At 36.4% G+C, this 23279-nt stretch overlaps 2 long non-coding RNA genes across 2 annotated transcripts; both read right to left on the bottom strand.

The window, feature by feature from the left end:
• Positions 1 to 2610: 2610 nt before the first annotated feature.
• LOC308188572 lies at positions 2611 to 5523 on the bottom strand. Its single transcript, XR_013945598.1, has 3 exons — positions 5415 to 5523; positions 4734 to 4788; positions 2611 to 4620 (listed from the first exon to the last, which is right to left on the bottom strand). It is a non-coding gene; the product is annotated as an uncharacterized lncRNA (long non-coding RNA).
• Positions 5524 to 6264: 741 nt separating this feature from the next.
• LOC308188573 lies at positions 6265 to 9670 on the bottom strand. The gene is made up of 3 exons (XR_013945599.1): positions 9489 to 9670; positions 8415 to 8460; positions 6265 to 7841 (listed from the first exon to the last, which is right to left on the bottom strand). It is a non-coding gene; the product is annotated as an uncharacterized lncRNA (long non-coding RNA).
• Positions 9671 to 23279: the final 13609 nt, after the last annotated feature.

Raw genomic sequence — 23279 nt, 5'->3', positions numbered from 1 at the left:
AATAAATAATATTTTTAACCTTTCCATTATAAATCCCTCTTGAAATTTGCTTTAACACATAGAAATAGCTACCATCACAACTTTTTCTGTTTTTTCCTTTCCTTTGAGTTTAATAACTGAACCATGTGGGGAAAACAAAACAAAAAAACAAAACAAAACAAACTAGAAAACAGTCTTTATCTCTGATTATGAAATTCTGAGCTTTTTAATGGAAATTTTACTAGATCTCTGTTCCATCAGATTTGTATTGAAACCAGCACTGTTTGCCTGAAATTCACATGAAAGTGTTCTGAAGAGAGGGTGGTTCTCCATACCATTCTCTATATGGTTCCACATATGGTGGAACATATGGCACACCATATGGTTCTCATTCTCCATATATGGTTCTCTACAGCCTTCTCTAACAGATTCAAAGTAAAAGATATCACTGACACCCTGAGAATTTTTTTCAGTCACATTGTCCACTGAGCAGCCTATGTAGCGAACCGTGGAGAAATCCATGGAGTACCCCTGAGTGATGGCTTCTTGGCCTCCTGCCCCAGTGAGCAGCAGGCAGGTTGTGCTCTGTGTGCCTCAGTTCCAAAACATGTGGTGTCAGGAAAGAGCTGAAATTGCAGGTGAAACTGTCACTGATTATTGTCATTCTCCTGGAGATCACTAGGAGATAAAAACTGTCAACTATATGCAGGTGTGTAATGCAGCAAAACCCCCAAGTTTTCCCCAGCTACGCAGCATATGCCAGCAAATTCTTGCTCTTTGCTCAAAACAAGTGACAGTAGCACAGAACAGCTGGAAGGACATGTTTGTAGCAAAAGTACCAATGAAATTGAGAGGGCTGAACAAACAGAAAAAAAAAAAAAGACCAAAAAGGGTGGGATCTTTTAGTCATTTTAGGCCAGTTTTTGCTTTCACGTTCAGCTGTAGTAACAGATGATTTCAATAGACTTAATTCAGCTTTACAGTTCTCTCTGTTTATTATAAACACAGAAATCACTGAGCATATATCATAGACACATAGAATCACAGCATGGTTTGGGATGCAAGGACCTTAAAGATCATCTAATTCCAGCCTCCCTGCCGTGTGCAGGGACACCTCCCACCAGACCAGGTTGCTCAAAGCCCCATCCAACCTGGCTTTGAACACTTCCAGGAATGGGGCATCCACAGCTTCTCTGGGCAACCTGTGCCAGTGCCTCACCACCCTCTGAGTGAAGAATTTATTCCTTGTACCTAATCTAAACCTACTTTATTTTAGTTTAAAGCCTTTACTCCTTGTCCCATCGCTACACTCCCAGTAAAAGAGTCCCTCCCCAGCTTTTCTGTAGGCCCACTTTAGGTATTGGAAAATTGCTATAAGGTGTCCCAGGAGCCTTCTCTTCTCCAGACGGAACAACCCCAACTCCTTCAGTCTGCCTTCATAAGAGAAGTTCTACAGCCCCCTTGATCATCTTTGTGGCCCTCCTCTGAATTCGTTCTAATAGGTCCATGCCCTTCTTTTGCTGTGGGGGGTCCCAGAGCTGAACACGGTACTGCAGGTGGGGTCTCATGAGAGCAGAGTAGAGGGGGAGAATCACCTCCCTCGACCTGCTGGCCACATTTCTTTTGATGCACTCCAGGATATGGTTGGCTTTCTGGGCTGCAAGCACAGTGCTATTTCATGCTGAGCTTCTTGTCAACCAACACCCCCAGGTCCTTCTAATCAGGGTTGCTCTTGATCTATTCCCTGCTCAGCCTCTATTTGTACTTGGGAATGCCCTGACCCAAATGCAGGACCTTGCACTTGACCTTGTTGAACCTCATGAGGTTTGCACAGGCCCAGCTCTCAAGCCTGTCAGTGTTCCTCTGGATGACATATGTTCTCTCCAGCATGTCGACCAGACCACACAGCTTGGTGTTATCAGCAGACTTGCTGAGGTTGCACTCAATCCCACTGTCCATGTCACTGACAAAGATATTAAACAGCACTGGTTCCAGTACTGACCACTGGGGAACACCACTTGTGAATGATTTCCACCTGGACATTGAGCCATTGACCACAATTACTTGAGCATGATCATCCAGCCAATTCCTTACCGACCGAGTGGTCCATCCACCAAATCCATTCCTCTCCAATTTAGTGACAAGGATATCATGGGAGACAGTGTTAAATGCTTTGCTTTTTGCTAGATGTGGTATCGAGATATTGTGATGACCATTTCCCACCCCAAATCAGTATTTATCTATCTATCTATCTATCTATCTATATATATTTAAAGGCTGCAGGGATTGAAATCAAATATTTTTCATTGGCATTCACTTCCATTGATATCGTGCTTCATTGAATATAATCTTGATCTCCCTTCCTCTAATTCAGCAGGTTATCCTCTGCCCTTAACATAAATGACAAGGAAAATAATTAGTTTTCTTCTTTATAACTAGTTTAAAGACATTTGAAGACTGATGTCTCACACCACAATGCTTTTTATGTGTCTTCATCAATCAGATTTTCTAGACCTCTGCTGCTTCTCAGCGCTCATCTCTGGCTTCTCTTCTGTTGATCCATATCTTCCTGAAATGTAGTATTCGAAACCAAAATGCTTTGGGAAGCAGCAGATACCAACAGGTCTGAAGAATTACATAATATATTAGGAGTAAAACTGCTTTTACTACATATTTCAAGTATTTGTCATCTCTTCTGCAACAGTGTGACACATCTGACTTATGTGCAGCTTTGTAATACTTATGTCACTTATGTTTTGAAGAGTTATTTTAGCATCTATGCATCATCCACACTTTAAATTCTTATGTGTCCAGGGTATTTTGAATTGCATCCCACATTCTCCAAGGTGCAGCTCCAATTAAAATGGTTTATTATCCTGAGTTCCTGTATATATGCAGCCCCTTCAATTTGTAGACATACATAAGTTAACCTTGTTCTCTACTTTTCATTCATAAATGAAAATCTATCTGAATCTCACCATACAGTGGATAGATCATAGTGAAATCTTATGCAATATGTTTCTTCTGCTTAACCCTATATATTCTAATAATTTAAAAATGAAAAGAAAAATATTTCTAAATAGTTTCAACAAGCAATTTACAAATAATTGATTAGAGTGGTATTTGAAAGAAGACTTGGTTTTTCCTGGTTACATAACTGCTTACTCACATTTTAGGTATTCATTTAAATTTTCAAATTGAAAGTAGATGATCTTTAAAGTCCCTTCCAACTCAAATCATTCTATGATTATATGCTAATTTTCTCCCTAACAGTGCAGTTCTACTACTGGGGTTACATCAATAGTCTTACTGGATGTGAATCATAACAAATGACAATTTACCTCTTGCCAAATGTATTTTCAAAACATATTTTTTTTTTATATTCTTATAATAACACTTTGTCTTCATGTATCGCTCTGCATCACTGGCTCAGCTACCACATAAACCAATTTAATCATGTCTCTTTGCAGAAGAGAAAGCTGAAGCACCCAAGAGATTTACTTGAGCTTATAGTTGAAAGAAGAATATAAAGCCTGTTTCCTGAAATGAAGTCTGCACATAATCAATATAGTAAGAATTTCTGAGGGAGCTTTTCCCCAGTCACGTCATTTCTGCTGACAAAAAACAATTTACAGATTCATTATCTTACCATTCAAAGTTTTTCCATTTTGGCACTAACATTAAAAAAGGCAAAACAAAACAATTCCCCAAATACTGTCTTAATGTTGGTCTTTTATATATGTGTGTGTGTATGTGTGTGTGTGTGTGAAAACACTGTTAGTAAGTAGTTTTCAGAGACTTTGGTGACCTCAGATATTTTCAGTACTTCTCTGATTCACAAGACTTACACATATACTTTTATATTTTGCAGTTCATCTCTAACTTTAGTGTTTGTACATTAAACAAAAGCACATATGCTAAATGTACTGTTATCTCTGTCTTCATTTCCTCTTCATGCTTGTACTAGAGACATGTATTTACATTCCATTAGTGCTTTTGCTTACTTTTTTTTTTTTTTTTTTTCTTTCAGTATGAATATTCTGATGAGCCATGTAACTCTGGTCATAGATTTGGTATTGCAATGCTTTATATTTTTATGCTTTGAAAAGTTTCCAGACTACTTATGTCAGTGAGGCTGTTAAGACTGAAAATAAGTGAAGAAGGTATTCAGTAACAAGGTATACTGCACTGGCAGACTGAATATGTTTTCTTGGTCTGGAATATACTGGTGTTGGCTGAAACAAAGGTATATTTTCATTATTATTATATTATTATATTAAAGGTATATTTCATTATTATCCTAAGTGGACGCCAAGTCAGCATGGAAACAGCATATTTCTGCCTCCCCCCTTCAAGAGAGTTCCAGCACAGTTTGCTTCTTGCTTCCTTGCGTTCTTGAGTTGTTTCCCTGGAGGCTTGTCTTTAGTGAAACATGATGCTAACATAACAGCTTTCTCCTTTCAGCCTATGCACAAAAACAAAATTCTGTACTCTCAACCATGTTCTTGTTAACAACACACTGACATTTTTGTCTTCAGTTTTCCTTATATCAGCCACATTGCTCTGGGTGCTATCACAGCCATTTTGCCTTTGAAAATTAGACTGGAAAATGTTTCTTTCACATGAAATCTGCAATTGTAACTGTGAGGTGAGGAGAGGAAAGAATACAGTTTTTGTTTAAAATCAAACTAACAAGCTAAAACAACAAAATGGTTGATGTCCATTTTCAAATAACAGGTTTCTCCTGGTTTTACCTGTGTGTAATTGTTGTGTAGGTACTGAGCATTTGCAGAGTCATCAGTGAGTCTGCTGAAGGAGAAAGGAAATATATGACATAAAATACAAGCTAGGTATGTTTATTAGAACAAATAAACTGGTCTTTCTGTTGAATTTGTATGGGTGACATATAAACTATGTATCCTGCTTGATTTCTCAGATTAAATATGGATTTGATAAGTGGCTTTGTACTAGAACTGAGGAAATTTGTATGTCAGCCAAATTAAAAAGTATTCAAAAATAAGTTTCCCTGATTCTCACACAAATATAAATCAAATGCACATTATCTTCTTTCCTCCCCACCCAATTTCTGAGTAACCAGCTTGTAAGAGCTGAACATCCGTTGGAAGCCCCAGATGGAGTTCTCCACCCAGAATGGCCAAACTCTTGAAGCTTAAACTTTGGTTCTATTTCAGACATAAATTATGATTTCTAAAGGGACCATTTTAATGTTGGAAGTTATGTCTCAGAATCTTATGGTGTAGGGTCTCCTAATCTTTACCTGCATTCTAAGGTATTTCATTTAGGGTTGTTTTCTCTCAATGAATTCATTTTTATAAACAAAAAGAGGAAAGAAATATTCTTAAGTAAAAAGATCTCCATCTGTAGAGGATCTGTGTTGGGTTCTGGAAGATATTTTAGAAACTTAATTGACTTACCTTAAAATAATAATCTTACTCCATTGTAGTTTTCACTCTCTCCCTTTTGTGCTCTTAAGCTCTATGCTCTTCATACACAGCAAATGAATAGAAGCATGGGATTCATTTGCTTTCTGTAATTACAGTCATAAATTTGAAGAGATTCTGGGCACCACCCACAACTCTTTTTGAAAGCAGTTAAGAAACCAGGTTCTTAATATATCTCAAAACTTGAAGCTTTGACAGAACACAAAACAATCCCAGTTTGTCTGTCTGCTATTAATGCAGGACAAAAATATGACACATTTTGTTTTTCTCTCATTTTAACATGACAGTACTTGTAGTCTCCTATGCCTGGAGACATGATTTGAGTTTAGCTTATATATGAAGAGATTTTAAAGAACAATAACTGCACTTTGCCTTTGGGATACCCTAGTCAAACTGCATATTGCTTTTCTTAGCATGTTTCTCCCTTTTTTGTGTTTCTTGATCCCCAGAGCTAAAGGTCTGATTGCCAGCCAGACCTCCGGGCAAAGCTCACTTCTGCTTCCTGAATGGAAATCTGCTTCAGCAGACACAACGGTTTTCCCAGTTTGTGTTTTCACATGAGGAATAGCTACTAAGTATTTGTGAGCCTGTTATGCTCTTCTGAAGCATCCTCAGTGCCAAGATTCTTGATGTGCCATTGCTGGAATATGCCAGAGTGGAGCTGCAGTGTATTGCAGGGCTGCCCAGCTGGTGTCTGATGAGCCTGGCCAGCCCCATCGTAGCTCTGTCTGCTGCCTGAGCCATTTTCTCCCATCACATAATGTAAAGCTTACCTGCTATCCATGTCTGGCACGAATGGCTATAAAGGAGAAAAGGCCGTGTCAAGAAGTTGGGCAGAGTTGGTATGTTATGCTCGGAGCAAAATTTTTATTAATCCTATGACTTTTTTCTTGATTAATTTTAATACTATTCATTGAATTACTTTGTGGCTGATGATTTACAGGTGTATATTCTTCTGTAAGTAATAATTCTCAAGTTTTCATATACAGATCCCCGAAACTTTTTAAAAATATTTCCATCATTTGTAAAGTGAAGAAAATAATCTTTATAAGTTCAGCAGCCTGTAGTATTTTACTTGCTGGTGACAAATCTTCATTAGGAGGCTGAAATGTGTTGTAAATGAAGTGCTGATCTGAAACTCTGAAAAAAACATGCTCAGCTGATAACTCAGCTGAGCCACAAACATCCTCTGTGACCCTGGGCTTCACATTTATACTTTTCTGTCTCTATGAAATTGAAACAGTGCTTCCTTTCCTGAAATGGGTGTTGAGAGGTTATATATTTATGTTTACTTATATTGAGAAAGCATAACAAAAAGGGAGAGAAGAAAGAAGAGTAAGGAAGAAAGGAGTGGACCTATTCATACTCAATAGTATATTATTATGGCATCTTCCCTTATATGTAGTACTTTTGAACAAGTCTGTTTTGTGCTTGTTGTAGCGCATGGTTGTGTTGTTTCTTTATAATACAGGGCAAATGATTAATAAGACTAAAAATTATTGAAATATTTTCAAAATAATCACCTATATTTTCTGTACTATTTAATGTCCCCACACATTTGAGATGTGAAAAAAATGTTTGTGGTGGGTTAACCTTGGCTGACTGTCCCATGCTGACCCAACCACAGCAACACAGGTGGAGAAAATGGGCTGAAAAAACTCATGGGTGGAGATATGGACAGGGAGACTTACCAATTACCATCAAAGGCAAAACAGGCTCCACTTGGGGAAGATTAATTTAGTTTATTTCCAATTAATAACAGATAGGATAGTGAGAACTAAAAACAATCTAAAAACACCTTCCTCACTTTCCCACCCCTTCTTCCCAAGCTCAGCTTCACTCTACATGCTTCTACCTCCTCCCCCACTCTGAGTGGTGCAGAGGGATGGGGAATGGATGTTGCAGTCTGTTCATAAATCTTTGTCTCTGCCGCTCCTTACTCCTCACACTCTTCCTCTGATCCAGTGTGGGCTCCCTCCCAGGGTATATAGTCTTTCATGAACTGCTCAACATGGGTCCTTTCCATGGACTGCAGCTCTTCACAAACTGCTCCATCATGTGTTTTTTTCCGCATGTTGCTGTTGTTCAGGAACACACTGCTCCTTCATGGGTTCCTTCATGAGCTGCAAATCCTTCCAGTAGCCCGCTTCTGTGTGGGCTGTCCATGAACTGCAGCTTCTTTCAGGGCATGTCTACCTGCTCCAGGGGGTCCTCCACAGGTGTCAGTGATCACTGAACCAACATGGTCCTTCAGGGGTGGTGGTGGGAAAACCCTCTCCAACATGGTCTTCGCCACAGGCTGCAAGGGAACTTCTGCTCCATTGCCTAGAGCACCTCCTTCCCCTCCTTCTTTGCTGACCTTGGTGTCTACAGGGTTGCACCCCCATTACCAAAACCTTGCTACATAAAACCAACAGAGTGAGACAAAATGTTCTTCAGAAAGACTCAGCTATATATATCATCTCAATTAGGCCCCCTTTTCCCATAAACAGTGTAAAAATATCTTGGCTTATTAAACTTATACTGTAAAAATGTTGACTTTGACTATCAGAGTGATTATTCTTTTACAGGAAATAACTTTCAAGGACATGTATATACAATCATAAAATCATAGAATGGCTCAGGTTGGAAGGGACCTTAAAGATCACTCAGTTCCAAACCCCCTGACATAGGCAGGGACGCCACCCACCAGATCAGGTTGCCCCAGCCTGACCTTGAACGCCTCCAGGGATGGGGCATCCACAACCTCTCTGGGCAACATGTTCCAGTGCCTTATCACCCTGTGAGTAAAGAATTTCCTCCTAACCTCTAATGTAAATCTCCCTTATTTTAGTTTAAAACTGTTCCCCCTTGTCCTGTCATCTGATTGAGCAAAGAGTCACTCTCTATCTTTTTTTTATAAGTCCCCTTTAAGTACTGAAAAGCCACATTGAGGTCACCCCAAAACTTTCTCTTCTTTACGCTGAACATTACCAGCTCTGTCAGATTTTCTTCGTAGGTGCTTCAGCCCCTTGATCATCTTTGTGATGAGAGAGAGAGAGAGAGAGAGAGAGAGAGAGAGAGAGAGAGAGAGAGAGAGAGAGAGAGAGAGAGAGAGAGAGAGAGAGAGAGAGAAAGAGGAGTTCCAAATCAGAATAATTAATGTCAAATCATTGTGTATGCTTACAATCTGCAAATTTCATATTTGTAGTCTCAGAGATACAGTGTGCCTTGTTGTGTAACACATGCTTGAGCATTCCTGGTCTTTCTTTCAGAAGTACCTCATGGTACCTGCAGCTGTGAAAAGGTTTAGCAAAAGGTCAAGATTTAGCTCTGCAAGTGTCCTTTAAATCTTGTAAATGTTCATGCTTATTCTATTGAGAAACATGAGTGAATAAAATACATTAATCCATAAATATTCTAATACATTTTGGCCATCCTGACAGAATAAATTTTTCAGGTGTTCCCCTAAGTACCAACAGACAGATCAGATGGGCTTATCTTTCTGTAAATTCAGTACAGTCCTTCATGGAATAAGAATGAGCGTTCATCCAAGGACTGTAATATCCAATTCTCTCTCTGTACTTCTCAAACTGCAGAAATCCCAGGCCTACTCCTTCTGGCAAGGCTCCAAATCAAAGCCAAATGATGTGCTATTCCCAGTGTATTCCCTCTAGTATTTGCAGTGCAGCCAATGCATACAAGGACAGCTGGGGCACTCAAGGGAGCCTGAGAACATGAATACAGATATGAATCTTCCCCTGTGTAATGGTTATGTACTTCTAAAATGTTAAAAGTCACCACCTTTGCAATATGAATACTTCTGGAGAGCATTTGCTATCACAAAGGAAATAGAATGAAAATTATTGTATTGCCTACCTTATTAACTGGAGCTTTCACAAATCAGAAGATAGCAGTATGTAATGACAAAGCCAGAAAGATGGGAAATGCAGAACTCCTGTTTTGGACTACTACTTTTCTTTTTATTTTTATTATAGTGTTTATAACTCATTGGGATGGGATAAATGGATATTAAATCTGTGGGTGAACACATAGATTTCTACTTACAGTCAGAAGACATTAAAAGAAAAGACAGTTTGCTCCTGCTGCTGTTTGCTTCTTACGTGCTCCAGTGAATAGTTGCTGCTAGAATCAATATCAATTACCTATCTAAAACATTTTTGCTGCTACTCTGAGCAGTTTAGGAAGGATTTTAGCAGTAAAACTGGAGTCTTCTGTGGACAGAGTAATTTGCAACAGATCACAAGACTCTGCCTAGACTCTGTTGTTTGAATCATTTTGATTTCAGGTGCTGGAATTTAGCAGAGTGGGAGTACTGGTGGTTGGAAGGTGAGTCTTGTTTTTATCTAGAAGGATTTTAAAGGGTACTCCTGCTAGGTTGCAACTGCCAATTTATATTCCTGCATATCCCTTTTTAAATTACAAGGATTTAAATTTTACAAATCCTATAAAACACATAAAATTATCCTGTCTTCAGTGTCCCCACGGATTAAAAGGATGGGTTATAATTACCTGCTCATTCAGCCTTGATAATCTGGGAGAACTGCACTGGGATTATGGTCACTGGCATTCTCTCAGTTTGGGGGCAGACAGTGACAGAATCTTAAGATGAAGACACTCCACATGTCAGGAAGACACTCCACAAATCTAACATGTTCATTCTGCTCCTGAAATGCCAAAATGTTGTTGGTTTACAACCTTTTGGGAATTAACCCCTGCATCTCCATATTTTCTGAGGCACCTGTATGGCAAATGTAAGTCCCCTGATGGTAGTTTTTTCTTAATTTACCTTTCCACCTCCTTAGAAATAATCTTGGACCCCAGGCCTACATTTTTCATATTAAGCTAAACAGTTTGGGGGACTGGACCTGAGCAATAGCCCACAATCATCCCTTCTGTGAAACTGTTAGCATGCTTCTTATCACATTTGATGTGTGATGATAAATAGAGTCACAAATACCCTCTGGATCATAGGACACCAGGTCTTTATGTGGACCAGGGACCATCACAACACTCAGTTCTGACAGACTGCCTTCACTAGGAAGAAAAGAGTCTTTAGCTATATGGATGACAGCTGTGCCATGCCATGTGACCTCAGACCTACAGAATGGTCCCTTATGCATTCTGTCAAATAGACTTGAGGTCAACAGAGCAGGGAGAGGAAAGGAAAATCACTGTTCTACAAATCCATGCTGTTCAGGTTATCAGTTAATAAATTGAAAGCAAGAAAAAAAAAAAAAAAAAAAAAGAACCAGAGACCAGAGATGAAATAATAGATATGAAGAGCATATAAACATCTCTGTTTAGGAAGATGAGTAAAGATGAAGTATAAATCCAAATTATATTAAACTGACCTGCAATGTAAACAACATAGAAATGAATACAGCAGCTGTTAGTCCTATGTGTTCAGTACACAACTAAGCCAAAGCTTAACTGATTATTGGGTTATTCTTGAAGTATGAATAAATTAACAATGGCTAATTAAGTTTCAATAAAACAAGAGGTTAGGAATAGTAATTTTTAATGTCCTGAAGATTTGGTAAAGGGTATTTTCCATCCTAAAAGTAGAGTGATAATTAAAAATGTTAAAAAATTACAGAGAAAAAGTGTGTTTTTAGGGAGAATTAATCAAATTATTCCACTTCATCATGAAACTTTTTATTTTTTAATGTTACTAATGTCTTGTTTTAATGTTTTTTACTAAGTATAGCTTCAAAATGAAAAGCTATTTGTATAGCTTTTGTAAAACTGATTTGTATGTTGATTTTCAAATTTTTTTTTTCCAGTTATTTTGAGGTCAAGAAATTAAAACACCTCTCATCTTTTCCTACACAAGTATTTACTTCCATGACATGCAGTTTTTAAAAGATAATTGTTTGGCCTAAAACCTCCTAGACAACTCCACTGAGGCTCCTTGTCTCCCTGGATCTGAAAGCACAGTTTCCACCAAAGTCAAAACCAAATTAAACCTCTTGACAAGAAGCTTGGTAAGAATACTACATCTCTTTAGCATTGGCTAGATTTATAATTATTTGAAGATCACCATTTTCTCATGACATCTGAACCTTTCTGCTTGTAGTCTGGATTGGATTCAGAGATAAACCACTGCCACATTTCAGAAACTGTCAAATTTTCAAGGATTTTTTTTTTGTTAATCAATTTCTTTTATCTTTGGATAATATAAATCCCCTATGCATTGATTTATAATTAACATTTTCTATTCTATAAAATCATCTGCCTCAGGAAGTCAATGACACATTCTGTTGTCCCATACTGTAATGTGAAGTGTTTTTTTCCCAAGGAGTTCTGAAAGATGGACTACATGATGGGGTCTGAGCTCTAATAAGGTTTTTTTTTGTTTGTTTTTTTGCACCAAGAGCCTTAAAGCGGAGTTGAATATAAGTATGGCATAAAGAAAACAACATGGAAGACAAGTTTCCTAGACAATGACAACACCTAGGGAATTGATTTCTGTAAACCTGTGTGATAAACATTGTTTTGAATTGCAATTATAGTATTTCAGTGATACAACTTTTGTTAATTTAAATCACACTTCAAGCGTTCAGAACCTCTCTTAAATGGAGTCCGCTCTGATTCCGTGTGCATGCCTAAGCATGTTAAAAACATTAAATGGAAAGAAGTGTTTGTACTGAGCAAGTAAAATCATAGACAAAAAATTACACAATCTCATGGGTCTTGTAAAGATAGAAGCAGAGTGTGGTGCCAGTACAACTACCCTGCGTTTTCTAGCTTCTCAGAAGATATATTATCATCTTAGATGATACGGGCATATTGATCACCCAGAGTCTCAGATGTTTTTAGTAATTTGTGTCAGGAGACAAAGTAACAATTTATGGAGTACATTTCCAATGAGGTACATATAAGCACTTAGATTTGCAATTTTCATTACTAGTTTCAGAAGATGTATGTTAGCTTCCCCACACATCCAACTAAATATTTTTTCAATATATCAATACAGCAAATAATTTCTGTAGAACTGCTTTGCAACTAAGAAGTGATTACAAGGACTTTTATGTAGCTACAGATTATGAAAAAAAAAACACAACAACAAAAAAACCACTACAAGTCAAAATTGTTTTTTGACTGCACATTTATTCATAAGGTAAGAGGAAAAATTATCAGCCACATCTTCAGTGACAGAACAGTGCTTATATAGTAGCCATTTATGCCTTAACTTGTAGAAAAATGTATACTAAAATCAAGTGCTTCCATTGATTTTTGATTTATAGGCAGCATTGGAGTTTGTGTTACAGTTGCTGTAAAGATTTTCTACTCATTTCATTTAAGCTACTTTGGAGGGTATTCTGTAATTCCAACAAACATGAAATCCATAGTTTTGCGGTACAGATTCAGTGGAATCAGGTTTTTAGACAAATAGCCCTTTCCAGTTCTTAGGATTTGGAAACCTTTAAAATTCCTGCAGGAGAGGTACATTTTTCCAATTCTTTTTTAACATATGTTTGGTAAGGAGGCGGTGGCTGGAGAGCAGTGAGGAGGAGTGCTAGAATGCCCTGGAGATGTAATCCAGGCACAAATGGCATGCTGTCCTGCCCTCTACAGTCAGGATCAAATGACATCCTTTGGAAAGGGGATCAGATCACATATACTTCCTCAGGGAAGTGGTGGGCTGAGGTAAAAGGAATATTTAAAGTGCAAGCAGGCCAGGCAGAGACACGAAATCCATAACCTGAGTAAAGTGGCTGCTGAGACGAGCGAGGGTCAGGCAATCAGAGCTCTGAGGAGGTGGAAAGAAGTTTATCCCAGGTGAACCATAACCACTGTGTTATGCTCTCTGCAACTCTGGAAATGGCTGCTTTGGATGGACTCGCTACAGGACTAGGAGAGTGGACATGACCTTCGCTGACATAGTCAATATAGGGAGATTTCTTTTCAACATGTTTTTAACCTATCTGATCCTGCAGATCTCAGTTGCTTCTGTAATAAAGGTGGGTTGTTCAGTTTTTGTTGAAAAAAGTGGATTAAACCATGTGGTTGGTGTGTCCTGATCCACATCAAAGCTAACTTAAAGCCCAATAATAGTTAGAAAGAGCTGACATTTTACCTCATCAAAATGAAACAGATTTTTTTTTCTTTCCTTTTTTTTTTTTTTTTTTTTAGAAACAAATTAACTTTAAATATGAAAAAATGTTCTTATCTCAGTGTTTAATGATGTGACCCCCATGGGAAAACCTTGCTGTTGTTTTCTCTTATTCTTTCAATAGAAAACATCTAAGCAAGAGAGCAAACCCATCTGAAACTAGCTGCCAGTGCATCTATGGCCAAATGGCTCATCACAAGATATTTAAAATTCAAGTAGTCATATTTATGTGCAATTAATTTTTACTAAAGTAGTAGTATGTTAAACAACAGAGAAAATAGTCAAAATTATGTTTACCTCATGTATCTTTGAAACTTATTGTGGCTTGAACCCAGCACTCTGCTTCTGTTTTTGTTAATAAATTGTGTATAGTACTGTCTAGAGGAAATTTAAGCCTTAATATTTGAGCTGGATTCAGAGTTTACACATAAAATACCACAGAGAAATCAGAATGAATCTCTGCACGTTCATGCTCATCTATTTATTTGGAGTAAACCGCACATTCTTATTTCTTGAATTCCCTTGATAACTTTGTTTGTTGTAGTTGGGTCGTTTGATGGAAATAATAGCTTCTGCAGTTTCTTGAAGGTGGTTAGTCAGTATCTATTGTATTTGAAGCTGTGGTCAGGGACAATGGACAAAACATCTGCTCCCTCTTTTCTCATAAGAGTCTGCAAGTCAAAGAATTCTTACTATATTTAAAGGGCCTCACTTTGCATTGGGATCAAAATAAATACACTTTTTTTTTCTTTCTGTTAAATACAAGATTTTTTTATTAATTAAAATGTTTGTTTTCTAAAACCTTAGAAAATTGCTTACTAGGGTACCTAGCTATCATCTCTAGTTTCCATATTTTTCCCCATTTTTGGTCCCTCTGTTATGCATTTGCACTGCAGATGTAGACTATTCTGTGTACATTGCCCTACATTTACACTCCTTTGTTGAAGACTCTCAGAAGAGTCTCAGTGTAATCTTGAAACTTGTGAACATGAAACAAAGATGGAAAGTATAGCAACAGCTATACTTCTGACCTACATACCAGGTCTCTAAGTGTCCAGCCTGATAGGCATGATGGAATCTAGAAGTAAGGGATACATTTAATCTAGAAATGAGGAACATCACTTGTAGCTGCTTTGAAAAGAGATACAAAATGTTTACAGTCATATCAAAAGGCTTAAGAATAACACAGAGGACAGATTACTCTTTGAAGAGAATGATAAATTAAACTAAATGAGTCCCTGGTACTTATTTAAGATACTCAGAATGCGGCAATTAAGTGCGCAGAACAAATTTATTTAGTTTTGCATAATATTTTTTTTCTGCTTCAATATGTACTACAAAATAAATTTTAAGAAGCAGTTTGTCTAATATTGCAGATGGGGGACCTTGTATAATATTTCCAAACACCACCAGCATCAATGATCTATGCTTAGTATTATAAATAACATTTTTCAGACTCTATTGCTTGTAAAAATACTCAAGTATAAATATTTGAATTAAATACCTGCTAAAATCAAGAGTATTTAGAGTTTTTATTGACAATAAGCATTTTTATTATTTAAATTATATTTTAAAAATATTTATTTAAAATAAATAGCAGTATATTGTTCTGAAATCAAGTCTACTCAGAATTAACCACAGTTATGATTTGATGGATACATACTTAGGTGGCAAAGAAAAAGCAGCTGAATCTCCCAACACTGCCAATGACTTGCACAGTGAGTCATTTAGCTTTCTATTACTGTTACCTTATATTCCAATTGCCCTAAGTATCTGTGCTTCTACTAGGCCCCATTTACATAAAGTAAATGCACTGTAAGATTTTCTCTATGTCCTGTGAGAGCTTACAATTTCTAAAGACAAAATCTTTAAACCTCAAAGAAAAGGCATCAATGAAAGATAATAACTGAACCAAATCTATCATCCACACCCCACTCTGTCAAATAAGATGTTCACAAATAAGATTCACAAATAAGATGTTCAGGAGTCATTTTCTAAAAGACAACAACCTATGTGGAAGCTTACTAAGAAGGAAAAGGAAGCAGTCAAGCAAACACACAAATGTCAGGAAGAAAAGTAATAAAAGAAAAGTGTTAGTAATTTCCTATTTGAATCTGGCTGGAAAAAGTGATATGCTGTTATGTCCATTAAATAATGGAAAAGAATAAAAGTTTCTCTCTTTTGTAGCTGTCTCTTAATTTTCCCTGCTTCATGACTAGAATCTACTTAGGCTTGTACTCCAAAGCACACTGAAGGAATAAAGTTTATTTCAAGAGTGTCTATGGATTTGGGAATTTGCTAAAGTGATGAAAGCATGTCTATGAAAATTATTTAGTGTTACGTTGAGGGAGGGTCTTTTCTGGAAACCATTCCTCTGATACTTAAACTACTAAGTCTGTTGAGCTACTCAGTCTGTTAAATTTGCGATATGTGAAATAGAAACTCACAGCAATATAATTTTACCTCCAGAATTTCCTTTTCACCCTTAAGAAATTAAGTACAATTTTTGAAGTTGGCAATGAATGCAAAATTAAGTTCCATTCTTCATTGTGTCTTTCTACCTTGATAAAAAAATATAAAAAAATTGTTCCATATATTGTATTTTTCAATGAAATCTGTATTAAATTTAGCAATACGTTTTACCATCCTTCTCAAAGCATAAGAAACTAAAATATTCTCAAATAAGAAAGGTATTTGTAGCTAAACCCTTAAAATGCACTGTGTTGTTATTGTCTGTTATTCCTCATGGTTGCAAAAGGTTAATATATATATATATATATATAATCTTTCATTAATGTTGTAGATATTTCCAGAGTGTTTAATCTGAGAACAATATTTTTTGAAATATTAGGAAAATTCCGTATAGTATAAGGAAGAAAAAATATTTCTTGTTCCATTAAAGAAGTAAACCACAGGCTGTTATGAACAAATTTCCTTCAATAGTGCTTATGTATTACCTTTTAAAAGAAGTGAATTTTCATTTGATGAAGATGAGAGCTAGAAACTGAAACATCAAACTGTTCTCTAAGTGGTGGCTTGCATTGTGAATTCCTGCTAAAATTGGTAGCTGTATTTGCTGACTTTTTTTCGTACTTTTTTTCTCCAGTCTGTGCTTTCTGTTCAACGAGGTAGATGTTCACTAAGTATTTTATAAAAATAGCTCAAAAAACATCCTCTACCCATTTTAATGTGGAAGGTACATCTAATCTGCATATAAATTAAAACACAACAGATAATGAACCATATAAAATGGATAACTTTTTCTATCTTTTATTTTGATTCCACCACTCTTTTGGTTCCTATTTGTACTGTATCTCAAGGGTGTCATTGACAATTATAATTTCTGCCTGTTTTCACACTCTAGTTTTCAATACTACAGTAGAGAATGATGCAAACATTGTATTTAGTTTTTGACAACAGAAAATAATTACAGGACGTGTCACATGTCAAGTATAGAAAAATATGATAGACAGTGGTACCTCAAAAATAAAGTTGATTTTTTTTTCTTCTTTTTTTTGTTTCCTTTTTTTTTGTTTCTTTTTTTTTGTTTGTTTGTTTCTCTCTCTCTTTTTTTTTTTTTTCCCCCTCATAGAAATGACTGAAGTACAGGATAGAGATAGCTAAGCAAACCTTCAACTAGCTTGTTTCTCTAGTGGTTGAAGTCTGTCTAGGACTGTATGAAATTTAGTCCAAAATCAGTCTGATTTATGGGTTGGATCAGCTCCTCTGTGCCACTGCCAGTTTCCTATGGACAGACAAACTAGCTAATAGTAAGCTCTTCTCTATCTTTTCTACACTATAAGCACTAACTTGACGTGTGTAGACATCCTTCTGACTGTAAGTTAAAATGAGGAAGTTTTTTGCTATGTGATCATCTTCATGCCACAGATAGAAATGCACCATTCTCTTGCAAGAGATCACATTTTACTCAGGTTATACATAACTATTTCCATGTTTTTTCTGCAGCTGTTAAATTTTGAAACTCAACCATCTAATGTATGTCAGTAGGCAGATTTGATATTTTGGAAATGACTTAGAAAGGAGAAGTTGCAGATATTCTAAAATATCTGTCGGGCTAGACACTAACAGCATATTTTAAAAGTCTTGTGAGAACAGATTTCTCTCTCTCTTTTTTTTTTTTTTTTTTTTTTTGAGGTCTGTGAGAAGAAACTACTCAAGAAGAATGCACCTATGCATTTTTAAAAAATATATTTCTGTAACCTGAAAGACTGTTTCATATCTCTGATACCCAACAGGAAATTCTGATATGAAAAAAAAAAAAAATAGTCTCCATTATTTATGTAGAGAAATTAAGGGAGGCAGCAATCTTAATGAAATGGAAAATTCAGAAAGTATATTCAGTAATGTTTAATTTCTGTTTGGTATGAGATTGAAATATGTTTGTCAAAAGTACTCTGGTACCTCAGAGATGGTACAGATCACATGCCATGGGCTTGCATTCTCCTTTTAAAGGTGAATCCCCCTCCGTATCTGGGATGGGATGATATAACAGTGACACACCGGTGGCTCTGCAGAATTTAAAACACATATTATCACAAGAGATGTAGACAATTAAGGAAGTCTGTCATAAAGCTAATATAATCACATAGTTCCCAAATGGCACCTTCCTTAATTTACCATAATGTTATCTATATGTTCCCTGTAACATTGGGCTCAGACCTTAACTACTTCCAAACAAATCCCAAACTCTTCTCAAGGTACATGTACACACCACGTGGCTAACATTTCAATTCATCACAGGAAAGCTGTACCAGCTATTGGCACAAACAGAGCCTGTAAAATCAGTTATGGGAGTGCAGGTGAAAATTTGCCAGGTGTTTATGTCTGACTTGGGCAATTTGGCTTCAGATCTGGATGGAAGCACAGCCCAGACTATTAACTTCAAACTGCAGCTAGTAGAAAGCAGAGAGACACACAAGAGGTGACTACAACCCCAGACAAAACAGAACTGTTTCTTCCAGGTTTGTCTCCACCACAGGTCTTGCATGCATAGATCATCTCAGGGTCAAAATGAGAGACCCTATGAGGACATTCAATGTTGAGTGGAAACACAACACCTGCAGCTTGTGCAACTATTCCAGGCAGTAGCATATCATACGATGGTTAATGTCAAACTACCTAAAACAAAGCAATGCTGTTTAGAATGGTACATTATTATTAGAATGTGCAAATTTATTTTATGCAATGTAAAACACAGGTTCTTTCCACTCTGTTTAAAAGTGATTTGGAAAGAATCTAGGGCAGCATTTCTTCCCTCTTCTCCAGCTCAAGTACCACATGAGTGTTTTAGTAAAAAAAAAATAAATAAATCCAAGGACCAAGTGTTGCTTTGTCTTAGTATGTGTGGCTTTGTTTATGAATCTGATAAAAGTTATATTTTTTTGGTTTTTCATAGTTAGTGCAATCTAGTAAATGGGATGACACTGAGCAGCAGGGATGAGGGCTACCTTTATGTGTTTTATTATTATTATTATTATTATTAATTACTATTATTATTATTTCTTATCTTGGTGTTGATGCTACACAAGCAGTTCAGGTGAAACTCTTTGAGAGAGAATGGAGACCATGTTTCCTGGGAGAAGCTGTGTCTCATCACAGCTGATAAAATCACAGTGATAAAATTAGATTAAACTTGGAATGCTCTCTTTTTAAAAACTCTGCTTTCCCATTGTTATTCTTATTTGGAATGCATACGCAATTACCGGTATATTCTTTCTGGTATTATTTCATAGATTTCCTGCCAAAGTCTTGTAGACTAAGAGCATTTCACAAAGCAATTAATGAGAAGCGCTGATTTGGTGGCTAGCAATTTAAAGAAAATTGATTTACAGCCTTTTCATTGCTGTTTAGATGCTGTGCAGCAATGGACCAGTCTCTTCATCTCCCTGCATGTCTATTTCCTTTAATTTTGTTCTATCTCCCTCCTGTTTATACATTTTGTAAGCTTTTTATAGCTCCCATTGTGATTCTATGATGCTGAACAGGATTCACCTCTGATCTCAGGGCATTTGGACACTGCTCTCATACACAAAATAGTGTGTGTCACTCGCAAGATAAAGTGTATAGTTTTGAAGTCTGTTCTGGTAGTAGCTGGCATAATAAAGAAAAATGTCCATTCTCTGTACAGCAAATGTTTTTTAGCACTAGAACATAAGATGACAAGTAATCCAGACAGGCATTAGTATGGGTACTCTGTAAGTGATGGACAGTAGTGAAGTAGTGCCATAACAATTTTATGAAAACCATTACAATTCATTACGGTATTGATCTGCATTGAAAAATTCAGCAAGATTTTTTAAAAGAATGACATAGCTATACTTTTCTTCACATTGTTAACAAATAGTTCTACAATACTTCCTAAATTTATCCTTTATCTTTCTGCTACTGACTATTGATAGAGACTGATTATTTTTATGCATCTTCAACAATGATTTTACTGTAGGTAAGGAGACTGATACTGAAGTACTAATATTATTTTTAAAGGCTTGAAGGCCAAGAACTATCTGAGATGATATCACAGTCCTTTGAAACTCCCTGTTTTCTTCAGTATGGTAGCAATTTTGTCTTGTGTTAGGAATATAAGTGAATGATCTCTGGTAATTTAGATAGCTTGGTCATTCAGGCAGACCCATAAAAAACAGACTGAGTAGAATGACTAACCGTTGATTACATACAGCTTGTAAAAACTCAAAACTTTTCTTCAGCTGTTGACTCCTGGTTCAGCATTTAAAAAAAAATACAGTTCACTGCATGACTAATGTCTTGTTTTTGTCAATATACTACTAGAAAGGAGAGGGGAAAATATTGACTTCACACCAAATCTGGGAAGCAGAAAGCAGTGCTCTATGGAGGTACTCATGCTTTGCCTGAATCACTTAAGCTGGAATAGTAGCTAAGCCCAATAATGTCCAACAAAACCTACAAGTTTAAGAAGAAACAATGTTTCTCTGACCATGCCTCACAGATTAAAGCTCACTTATTTGAAAAGTCACTTCAGAAATAAATATATGTTCAAGATGGTTAATTCTACCTTGTAGATGAAGGGGTATGTAACACAGAATTCAATGCAAAATCTTGAGCCTAGAATTAGAAGAACAAACAAACAAACAAATTATAGCTGCTTGAAATTAAAATTGTATTTCAAAATTTTATACATTTTCCCTGAATTTTCAGTAGGACCTTGAGAAGTGCATTCACTAAAGCATGGATGCGAAGAGGAGAGAGGGAGAACATGGGAAATAAATCAATTGTCTCTTATAGGGTCTGTTCAAATTCTATGGCATTTAAGTGAGTTAAGAGGATATTCTACCTTCTCATGTTCTTTGTTTGCTTTAAAGAAAAACAGAATTAATGTGTTTCCTCCTCCCTTCCAACTTCTCCCCACCCAAACTCAGTAAATTTTCTTTGGCTGTTCAGAAACACATTTGGACATAGTGAGAGGGAGATTTCAGAAAATCTCACAAGTTAGGGGCATCACATTTAGGCATACTGTACTGCCCAGAAACAAACCAATATAAAAAACAATGAAGGTCACAGTACATTTATTTAGTGTCTATTTGCTGCAGGAAAAAATATTACTTCTAGCAGCAGATGACTTATCCTTCCATACTCACTCATTTCTGGTATCTGATGCAATACATGGAAAATAACTTTTTGCATGCTTCTCATTGCCATTTCTTTATTACCCACCAGTGCAAATAGGAAGAAAAAGAGTGTCTCCAAAGAGACTTCTCTACTTTACTTCTGTCTTATATTATGCCTTGCAAATAACTAAACCTGCAAGGAATCAAAAGCCTTCTATATTTCTTTATTCCCCAGAGGATGTGGAAGAGAAGAAACAATGTTGCCTCTAAAATATAACAGTTCTGTATACATTTTCTGAACCACCTAGAGGATTCCACAGTAGTCATGCACTAAAGATTAATGCAAAATTAAAACCTCTAGAATGTCTTAAATTCTTTACATTAAGAAATGGTAATTTTATTCTAACCCTGAAGATCTCGCCCCAAGTTGTGGATATATTTCTAAGAGAAGAACAACACTACAAAAACAGTAACTAATATTTCTTTTATTATTTAAATCTTGGTTTACTGCAGTTTTAACACAGTATCTGTAAAGTATTTTCATTTTACAGTAAAAGAGCTGGAATATGACAGAATATCAATAACACTCAGGGCTCTTATGGGCACACTTTTTTTTTTTTTCTTCAAAATGTTATGATACCTCCAATTTGTCTAATCTCCTCACAGAAGACCATATATACTAAATATTTTTACTGTGCTTAAAAATGGGACAATACACATTCAGATAATTGTTACTTGAATACTTTCAAGCTCATTAATTGTGAACAGTTCTTTGCAGCAAAGTTAGAAGAAATACTTTTTTGACTGATGTACAGTATACAGTTCTGGGTAAATATTTCTGTGCATAGAACAAACATAAAAGGCTGTCTCAGTCTGAAAGTAATACATTACTCTTTTGCTATCATAAGAAAAACATTCCTTCCCTCCTCACCCTCTGCACCAAAGTTTTTTGTGCTTTCAAATGATTTTGAACGCCTTGATCTAGCTTTTCTTCCTGATGATATCGTACAAGTTACCGTCAGTAGCTGACACTTTCTTTCTTTATTTTTAAACCATGAAAAAGAACCATAAAATTTAACAGAAATATGAAATCATCTGATCTTCTTGATGAGTTTTAGTACCCTGCAGTGAGACTGTATAAAACTTTCTTCCTGATTAAGGGGAAATATGATATCCCCATTGCACTGCAGGGTGGTCTGGGTTCAAACAGCAACAGATCTGTCTGTTTTTTTTTTTTTTTTCCATAAATCTGATGGATTCTTTGTAGGGCAAGAGAGTGAGGGAACCAAGATTATTTATTTATTTATTTATTTATTTATTTATTTATTTATTTATTTTTTAACGCAATTTTGCTGTATTGCATCTTTCTGGCAGTTACAAACAACAAACAAATACATTTTACCTCAGCCTATTAAGCTTATATTTTGCACATGAAATGAAAATGATTTACAGTTCTGTGTACCTAAACTTGGATAATACACGCATTCCAGGGAGGAAAGTATCACTCAAATTCTTTTCTTTATTTTAAAGCAAACATCTGAATGCTCCCTCAGTCTTCCAATGTTCTTTCCAAAGGAACAGCCTTCATCTGAGGGTATGATTCTACAACACTGTCCTCAGGACTGTTAAAATAACTGTGTGCATTCTTGATGGTGAACATTGTCTTTTGTAGCATTATGGATGCCACCTACTAGACCAGGTTGGCCAAGGACCCATCCAACCTGGTCTTGAACTTCTCCAGGGATGGGGCATCCCCAACTTCTCTGCTACTTTTCCTTTTCTTGTGGAGATAAAACACTCAGCAAGGATAATCAGAAAGAGCAATAATAAACGCAAAAAAAAAAAAAGTTCTTTGGAGGACCTGAAAATACTTATCTCAGTACATCAGCCTTCACGCTCTACTTGTCAAGGTTAGAATAATGCTTTGAAGTGCAGGGAGAAGATTCCTTGTCTTTCTTTGGTTGCATTTCTTTGCAGTTCCATAGAGGAACATAGTAATCCCTAACACTGGAAACAGGGAGCTTTTTCAGATCAACTAATGACCAGATTCAATATGGTATGCCTATCTGTACATTCCCTGCAGACTTGTGTCTTTGTAGCAATAACTTCACATAC

This window comes from Anser brachyrhynchus, assembly GCF_964034855.1.
Source record: "Anser brachyrhynchus genome assembly, chromosome: 1".
Taxonomy (NCBI): domain Eukaryota; kingdom Metazoa; phylum Chordata; class Aves; order Anseriformes; family Anatidae; genus Anser; species Anser brachyrhynchus.
Note: the sequence above shows the minus strand (reverse complement) of the source record. Positions and strands in the feature narration are given on the sequence as shown.